At 33.5% G+C, this 9,388-nt stretch overlaps 1 non-coding gene across 1 annotated transcript; it reads left to right on the top strand.

Moving 5' to 3' along the window:
- The first annotated feature begins 1,679 nt into the window (after positions 1-1,679).
- LOC117025419 (U6 spliceosomal RNA) lies at positions 1,680-1,785 on the top strand. The gene has a single exon (XR_004423616.1). It is a non-coding gene; the product is annotated as a U6 spliceosomal RNA (small nuclear RNA).
- Positions 1,786-9,388: the final 7,603 nt, after the last annotated feature.

Here is a 9,388-nt window from a genome sequence, read left to right as displayed (position 1 = left end):
TCATCCTAATGTTTACCAATTCATAAGTTGTTAAGGGATGTAAAGTCAGAAATGTTATTGTGTTTTAGATAAATACATTTCCTTCCATATTTGGGTTTCTTTTTCTTAAGAACAATTGAATAATAAAAAAATGATTCATTCAGAACAGCCAAGATATGGAAACAACCTACGTGTCTGTCAAAGGGTGAATGGATAAAGAAGATGTAGTATATATACAGTTGCCCCTCAGTGTCCACAGCGTATTGGTTCCAGAACTCCATGCAGATAACAAAATCTGATGATGCTCCAGTCTCTTACGGAAAATGGTATAGTATTTTTATATAACATACGCACATCCTCCCATATACTGTAAATCATCTTAGTTTACTTATAATACCTAATACAGTGCAAATGCTATATAAATAGTTGTTATACTCTATTGTTCAGGGAATAATGACAAAAAAGAGTCTGTACATGTTTGTACAGACACAATCATCATAGACATAACCACACTGTACACATCAGCAACAACATAACTTTTGAAAAAATATTTTTTGTCTTTGGTTTCTTGAATTATGCTTAGTGAGATAAGCCAGACAGAGAAAGACAAATATTGTATGATATCATTTATATGTGGAATTAAAAAAGCCAAACTCATACAAATGGAGTAAATACAGGGCCTGGGTTGCCAGGGCCTGGGGTGGGAGAAATTGGGGAGATGTTAAAGGTTTAAACCTGCAACTAGAAGATAAGTTCTAAAGATCTAATGCACAGCATAGTGATTAATGTCAACAATACAGTATTATATACTTCAAAGTTGCAAAGAGACTAGACCTTAAATGTTCTCGCCACAAAACAGAAATGGTAATTATGTGATGTGATGGAGGTGTTAGCTAATGCTACAGTGGTAATCATATTGCAGTATATACATGCATCAAATCAACGCGTTGTATACCTTAAACTTACATAGCATTGTATGTCAATTATATCTAAAATATTTTTTAATTAAACGATTCACATCGAACTCCAGAAAAATTATATAGTTAATGAATTAGCACATTTAATTTGCTACACAAACCACCTGAGGAGAAAAAAAGAGACAAGTGGGGAGAAATGCCACCCCAAAAGTGCTTTCCTGGATTAAAATATGAATTTAGACTTTGACTTTGGCTTTTCTGGATCCTTTGCAAAATTTTCAAATATGTCAAAAGTTTTCTTCTAAGCTCAGAGAGGAAGATTATGGCTGAAGACCTCAGTTCCACTGCACAGACACACATTTTCACATGAGCTATAATCCTGTAATACCCACTCTGCTGCACTAGTGATGTGCAAAAACTAAAAAAGGAAAAAAGAAACACATTACCAAGATAGTTGCCACTGCCCTCCAAGTAGTTTTCCTGTCTCAAATTTTATCCTCTTCCAGTCTTCCCTGTTTTCTGGAGTTCATTTTTCTAAAACACAGATTTTAATTTCCTATTCTCTTCTCATTGCATGCAAACCCAAGCTCTTACACACGGCTTACAACGCTTTTGGGAATCTGGCTTCCTCCAGTCTCTTCAACTTCATCTCTTTCAGCATCCCTCCTCACCTCAGTCTGGAGCTCCACAGAAAACAGTATTAGACCAACCTGCCTTTGTACAGGAGCTTCCCTTATTTGAAGTCTGATGTGCTCCTCTTCTCTCCTCCAAAACCAGCTAAGCCGCTCACTTTAACATCACATTACTCAAATCGAAACCATACAGAGAAGATTAGCGTGGCCCCTGAGGAAAGATGGCATGGAAATTCGTGAAGCTGTTCCATGTTTTTATACTGTATGATTTCACTTACAGGAGGTCCCTAGAGTAGTCAAATTCATAGAGACAGAATGTAGAATGGCAGTTAGGTTGCAGAGCGGGGGAATGGATAGAGTTTTGTGAAGGGATGGTGGTAATGGTAGCACCACAATGTGAATGTACGTAATGGCATCGAACTGTACACTTAAAATTGGTTACTGTAACACATTTTCTGTTATGTGCATTTTACCAGAATTTTAAAAAAAACAGCTAAAAATCCGTGCTCCCTTTCATCTGCATCCATCTCATCCCCTAAAGGATTTAGGCACTCCCATTATTTAATCAGTAGACTGAAATAGTTGTACCCTAAGTTATTGTCAGGGATTATAACCTTGAACTCAATGTTGCTTAATACTATCTGAATACTTGGTTGGACAATATAAATTTACAAAGGATTGTTTGAGTGAAATATAGTCCATGTGTTCCTATAGTCACAAAAAATATCTATCCTTGGAATAAAGCACACAAACAGAAATCTACACATCTGGACCATATGGTTTATTCTCTCATAAAACTGTTTTTATCCAATGTAATTTGACATGTAATCATTGGCCCATGCTAAGAGTCACTGTAAGAAATAACCCTGTGAAATCTCTTTAATAGACAGATGATGTTGGTGATGGTGTCTTGTTCTCTTTTCTTGACTACCTGTGAGGAAAAACTATTTAGCACAAGGATAGGTTTGTTTTCTTTTTCTTTGTAGGTAATATGAATAGTGCAATTATGTTCTCATTTTTGCCTCTCTTCTAGAAAGCCTATAGGTTAACTGGTGGCCTGTTTCAGCATTTTCTAGACCTTAACTCTGTATTCTGTATATCCATTTGCTGTTGACTTCAAATTATTTAAGCTTTTTTCTCTGAATTCACTACGTTATTCATTTTTCCTTTTATTTCATGTTGTTGTGACCCACTTTAAATCTATTCTTGAGTAAACAAGGAATAAACGATCAATTAATGAATAAATTCACCCTCTCCTCTAAGTTCTTCCTGGATATTGCATATTTTTCTATTGTTGCTTTTATTACCATTTATTGGTATTTACACGTCTTCCATTCACACTGGACAATATGCTTTCTAATGTGTGATCCATGCCTTATTAATATTATTATTAAACCCAGCACAATTTGAATGCTTAACTAATAATATGTATGTAAATAAGTCTATAGATTGAACTGATATCTGAATAGAAAGAGAAATAGAATTACTTTGGAAAACAGAATGTAATTTGTTAATCTTTTTAACTCATAGCATGTTAATTTTTTTGCAAGTAAATTGCAACTTTTGGGAATGCTAATATTAAAAGCCAAAAACTCAAGATACTGAAAGAATTTCCAGCCTTAAATGAATTCTTGTTTATTCTATTTTTTGTGGCTGTTAAATTCAACCAAATATTCAACTCAATTTTTTTCTCTTTAGTGTGTGTGTGTGTGTGTGTGTGTGTGTGTGTGTGTGTTAGTGCAGCAGACGACAAATAAAGATTTTTAATGGGGTAAACACACACACACACACACACATTTGACTTGTATTCATCTTTTGTTATTGGTATATATTGAGTATTACAATTTTAATATAGTTTTTTCCTTTCTTAAAATGTGTATACATTTTTTGGCATCCCTGTATACACACACAAACACACACACACACATACACACACACGCGCGTATATGTATTATACAGAGTGTGCCAAAAAATGTATACATATTTTAAGAAAGGAAAAAACTGTCTTAAAATTGTAATACTCAATATATACTAATAACAAAAGATTAATACAAGTCAGGTGTATACATTTTTTTGGCACCCCCAGTATATGCATAACTAATGATAATATATATCCATTATCTGTGTATATACATATATGTATATATAGTACACATATGTAATGCACATATCACGAATATATATAAAACTTTTGTGATATATAAATATATTAGTTACATATGCCTTATATGTGCACGTAATATAAAATAGAACTATATGATTTTATATATATTTATATAAAATATATGTCTACATATACACAAACATGTAGCTATATATAAACACACGATGGATATGTGTGTATATATATATATATATAATCATAATTATTAATGTAAATGTATAGATATATTTATCCCAAAATAGGTCTTACTAGTTCTCTCTACTGAAATCAAATTCTTTACTGTTTCCACAATGCAACATTATTCTTTTGTTTTCTTCCTTTTTCGAATCTGATTTGCTCTTAATAGTGCTCTTTCCATGGCCTCCATAATAAGCTTGTTCCTATGACCAATTTTCTGTTAATCTACAGTCTCTCCCTGATCAACTTTATTCTTATTTATGGCTTTGTCTACAAAACTCCAACCCACTTTCCCTAAGCTCGAGGCACATATCCAACTTCTTCACTGGATGCGTCCACACTTTTAACACTGTTTCCATAACTGAGTTCATTATTATTGCCCATGCCTGACACTTCCGTGGGATTGTTCCTTCTCTTAAATCCCTTCTGTTCATGGTTGGCATTTCCAGTTTCCTATCACCGAAGCCTGACTGCTGAAAGTGATTATTGTCTCATTCTCCTCTCTTACTATGCTTCCCAATAACCAGTCTACCTTCCCAATAAGCAGCTCCTTCTCATCTCACCTTCTAAGTATTCCTCAAATTCCTTCTTCCAAATCAGTCTACCACTCTTTATCTGGTACAGGATTTGCGGTGAAAACGAGGATTATTTCAATAATCTCCTAAAATTCATCCTTTTTTTGACGGCTGATATGTAAAAGGCAAATATTACCATGTAATCTACTGTGTTTCCCCGAAAATAAGACCTAGCCGGAGAATCAGCTCTAGTGCATCTTTTGGAGCAAAAATTAATATAAGACCTGGTATTATATTATATTATATTATATTATATTATATTATATTATATTATATTATATTACATTACATTATATTATATTATATAAGACCCAGTCTTATAGTATAGTAAAATAAGACCAGGTCTTATATTAATTTTTGCTCCAAAAGACGCATTAGAGCTGAATGGCTGGCTAGGTATTATTTTCAGGGAAACATGGTATCTGCTTAAAACATGTTATTGACTCTGTAGTGCTCACAGATTCATTTTGTCTTCCTTAGCATGGCATATGTTTTCTGCCTGTTGTCTACCCTTGCCTAAGAAGTAAACAGTGTGTAAATTTGAATGATAGAGAATGTGTCAAAACACTACTGATACTTCTTTGCATGAGGATCATTACTAAACTGACCTGTTTAATTAATTTTTAAAAATCTTGCTTTAGAGGAAATTTTAAACTCCACTAAATATCTGATTATGGTATTGCAATTTCATTAACTAATCTTTTATAGACAGTAACATATGTTTACATTCTGAATTAATTAAAGATCTTATATCAGCTATTCCAGAAAACTCAAAATAAGTTATAAGTTTCTTTCATGTTTTTAATAAATATGATCGAAGTAATTAAATATTCTATCACAAGTTAGCATTAAGTAAGCTCATTTTTATGTTAAGTCTCTCAAGTTGAATTATTGGCTCTGTGTGCATGTCAGTGTGTGCATGTGTGTGTGTGTTTAATTGAGTCCAGTGGCAGATTTCCAAATATATATTTTGCTTGTGTTTTCATTAAGGAATAAGAAATAGCTTTATTCTTATTGGCAGGTGTATACCACATAGGTGTTTATTCTAGAATTTGCAAACTGTGATGGCTGTCTTTTCAGCCTAAAAATTACAACCATCTGTTTTAAAGGGCAGAAGAATCCTGGCACAAATATAATCACTTCGAGTGAGATTTAGTAAGTAGAGAAATGGTATAGACATCACTATGGCAATAAAGGAATTGTTAGCATAGAAGATGCTAGAAAGAAATGTAGGACAAGAAGAAGAATCAGTATAACACAGTCGAAGAGAGGCTCATTAGCTGCCTACTGCAAGAGGAGCCCAGGGTCGAATTTTCTCCATTCACGTTAGTTGGAAAACTTGAGCTTCACATAGTAACAGTTCTCTTTAAATCTCTTTTTCAAATTCTAGGCTGTTCTCAGAACCAAGAAAATAATGAGAAAGACTCAGACGGGTCCTCATGGGTCAAAAACAACCTTTAATAACACAAAGGTTTAATGATAACACACCATTAAAATTTGGTGTTAGCTCGTCCTTTGATTATAAGCCATAGAATAAAGTAAAATAAATTTGTTGGAATTAACTTCTCTATGATGGTGGTATTACAAGTTATTTAAATTATTTTTTTTATGCTTAACTGCATTTAAAATTTTTCTTCAATAACTTTACAGAAAACACTTCTTTTAAATGTATCTTCAGAGATAAACATAGCACAAGTCTCTACGTAAAATGAAAATGTTTTCTATCACTTTTGACTATATATTGCTAGTAAATTTTAAAGGAGCTTTATAACATTAGGAATGTATACAGAAAAATTGTATGCCATTTTACATTTCAAGAAAGGAACATGTTATAGTTAAACTTATTACAGCATATATGAAAGTCAGGGCAATTCCCCATTTTATAAATAATTTTTCTCAAGTTCCACAGAAATATTTTACATAGAGCATAAAGTGGTATTTTCTAAGGCACAAAACCAAGTTATTTTGCCTTAAAGTTTCAAAGATTTAGAGGTACTCAGTTATTTTGTTTCTTTGTTTTGTTTTAGGGCAACAGGGACAGAAAGAGCAAGTGGTAAGAGGAAGTGGGGTGGTAAGAAGTGGGTATTTTTGAAAGTACAAAAATTAACATATGAAATAAAAATTTCTTATGTCACCTTCTGTTACACCACAGCTTCTATATTCTCTTGGTTCCTTTAAAGAAAAAGGAAGGAGGAAATAAGGAGGAGGGAAGGAGGGAGGGAGAGAGAATGAGAGAGAGGGAGGACTAAAGAAAGAATCGCAGTGTCTCCAAATAGGAAATACTTCTGTATTCTGCCTTTCAGGGTTTTGTTTGTTGGTTTTGTTTTGCTTTGCTGACCTCCCCTGGCCACGTGAAAATACACTTTTGCAATCGCATTCCACCTTCAGGAACTTCATTTCCCCAGAACTTTTTGGCTTCAGCTTTGCTCCTGTTCAAACACTTTCTCCAAGTAAACATTGAAGTCTGAGCCGGGCGTTAACTAGTAGCACAGTTTGAACCTGACACTAGGATTTGACTTCTTCTTAGGGGGCAGGTAAATTACCATTTTTTGATGCATAGTGTTTTGCAGGCTCCTTCTTAGGATTCTAATGCCTATGGTAAGTCCTTTGGCCTCTGATTGTCATAACTCAGCATTGGATTTACAGTTGGATTTTTATTTTTTTAACATGAAAATTAGAAAAATGCAAAATTTGGTGTAAAAACACTCTCATCCAATATTGCAAATGTTAATTTTTTTGCCATTTTTAACTCAGACTATATAGACAGATACACGAACACAGACACACACACACACACACACACACACGTACACTCATATATACACTGAATGTTCTATTTCATATAGAACGATACAGAGTAAATGAAGGTCTCCTTCATTCCTTTCCTTAAACCCCTTACCCACTCTTTCTTTCCCCAAACTAATGCCAAGATATTGATTTGATTCCTTCCAGTCAATTTATCTTCTAATGTTTTTACATACATATGTGTGTATTTGTGTATGTATCTCCTCCAACAACATAATGTATCACCTTGTGTTTTTAATATTTTCACATAAGTGCCATTGTACAATTCAGCAAATTTTCTGACAGTGTGTGTATGTGTGTGAGTGTGTGTGTGTGTGTGTGTTTGTGTGTGTGTGTATATATATATATATATATCTCCGATCCATTATATTTTTATTAAATTTATTGGGGTGACAGTGGTTAGTGAAAATTACATAGGTTTCAAGTGTACAATTCTATAATATATCGTCTATATATCACATTGTGTCTCACCACCCAGAGTCAGGTCTCCTTCCATCACCATATATTTGACCTCCTTTATATTTTTTGTAATTCTCTTGAGGTATATATATATATATATATATATATATATATATATATATACAGATTAGGTTAAAACTGCTGTTCATGGTATGGATATATTACAATTTATTTTCCCTATTTTCCTATTAACACTCATTTATGTTGTCATGGTTTCTCCATTACAAATAATGTTGCAAAGAATGTTCTGGTACACACATATAAGTATGTTAGCTGCTGGGCAATAGGATATGTACATAATTCAGCTTCAATAGATAGTGTCAAGATATTTTCCAAAGTAGTTGTTCCAACGTATATCCCACAGGAAGCATATGCACGTTTTCATTGTTCCACAACCTTATTAAGGTTTGGCTTCATCAGGCTTCATATTTTTCCCCACCAATATGATAGGTATGTAATGATATCTCAATATAGTTTTAATTTGCAGTTCCATGATTATTATTTGTGAGATTCAGCATCTTTCATTTCTTTGTTGACCATTCAGATTTGTCTCTCTTAAATTACTATTATGACTTTTGTTCATTTTCCTGTTGGCTGCTTTTGTTCTTTCTTCCTTTATCTTTCTTTCCTTCCTCTTCCCTCCCTCCCTTCTTCCCTTCCTTCCCTCCTTCCTTTCTTTCTCCTCTTCCTCCTCTTCTTCCTCCTTCTCCCTTCTTCTAGCTCTCGTTCTTTCTCTCTTTTTAATTGTCAGGGATTTGTCATAATAGCCTTTATAAAACCTTCTCTCAGTATGTGATTTGTTTTCAATTTTGTTTACAATGTTATTTGTCATACATCAGTTCAAATTTTGATATAAGCAAATATATTTATTTATGAGTCATCCTCTTGTGTATTTCTTTTTTTTTTAATTTTTATTGGGGAATATTGGGGAACAGTGTGTTTTTCCAGGACCCATCAGCTCCATGTCAAGTCGTTGTTTTCAATCTAATTGTGGGGGTGCAGCTCATTCCAAGTTGAGTCATTGTGTTTTTTTCAGTCTAGTTGTAGAGGGCACAGCTCGCTGGCCCATGTGGGAATCGAACTGGCGACCTTGGTACCATGAGTACTGTGCTCTAACCAGTGAGCCAACCGGCCTCCCCTCTTGTGTATTTAAGAAATGTTTTCTTATCCCAAGTTTCAGAAAACATTCTTCCAAATATTCATCTAATACATATTTAAAAAAATTCTTTGCCACATTTTGAAATTTAGTCCATCTGGAATTTATTTTATCAGTTTTATGTAAGGATCAAATTCACTTCTTCCCATGTAGAAAGCCAATTATTCCAACATTATTGAATAGTCCATCTTTTCCCTACAGAGTTGTGTTTCTGCTTCCATGGTATACAAGTTCTTATACATGCTTGAGTCTGTTCCCAAACTCTTAATTTTTATAGACTTTTCTATCCATTCCAGCATAAAACACATTGTTTTCATTATGTGTTTATAACAAGCCTTAACTTCTATATGACAGATACACTGTCTTTCTTCTTTTCTTTTCTCTTGGTTATCTTGGCTGTTTACTCTTTAACATGAATTTTAGAATTTGTTCAGTTTCAGTAAAAAATCACATTGAGGTCTTGGTTAAAATTGTATCAAACATTTGTAATAATTTTGGGAACTTCTCAATCTATGAAAACAATT

This window comes from Rhinolophus ferrumequinum, chromosome 7 (genome assembly GCF_004115265.2).
Source record: "Rhinolophus ferrumequinum isolate MPI-CBG mRhiFer1 chromosome 7, mRhiFer1_v1.p, whole genome shotgun sequence".
Taxonomy (NCBI): Eukaryota; Metazoa; Chordata; class Mammalia; order Chiroptera; family Rhinolophidae; genus Rhinolophus; species Rhinolophus ferrumequinum.
Note: the sequence above shows the minus strand (reverse complement) of the source record. Positions and strands in the feature narration are given on the sequence as shown.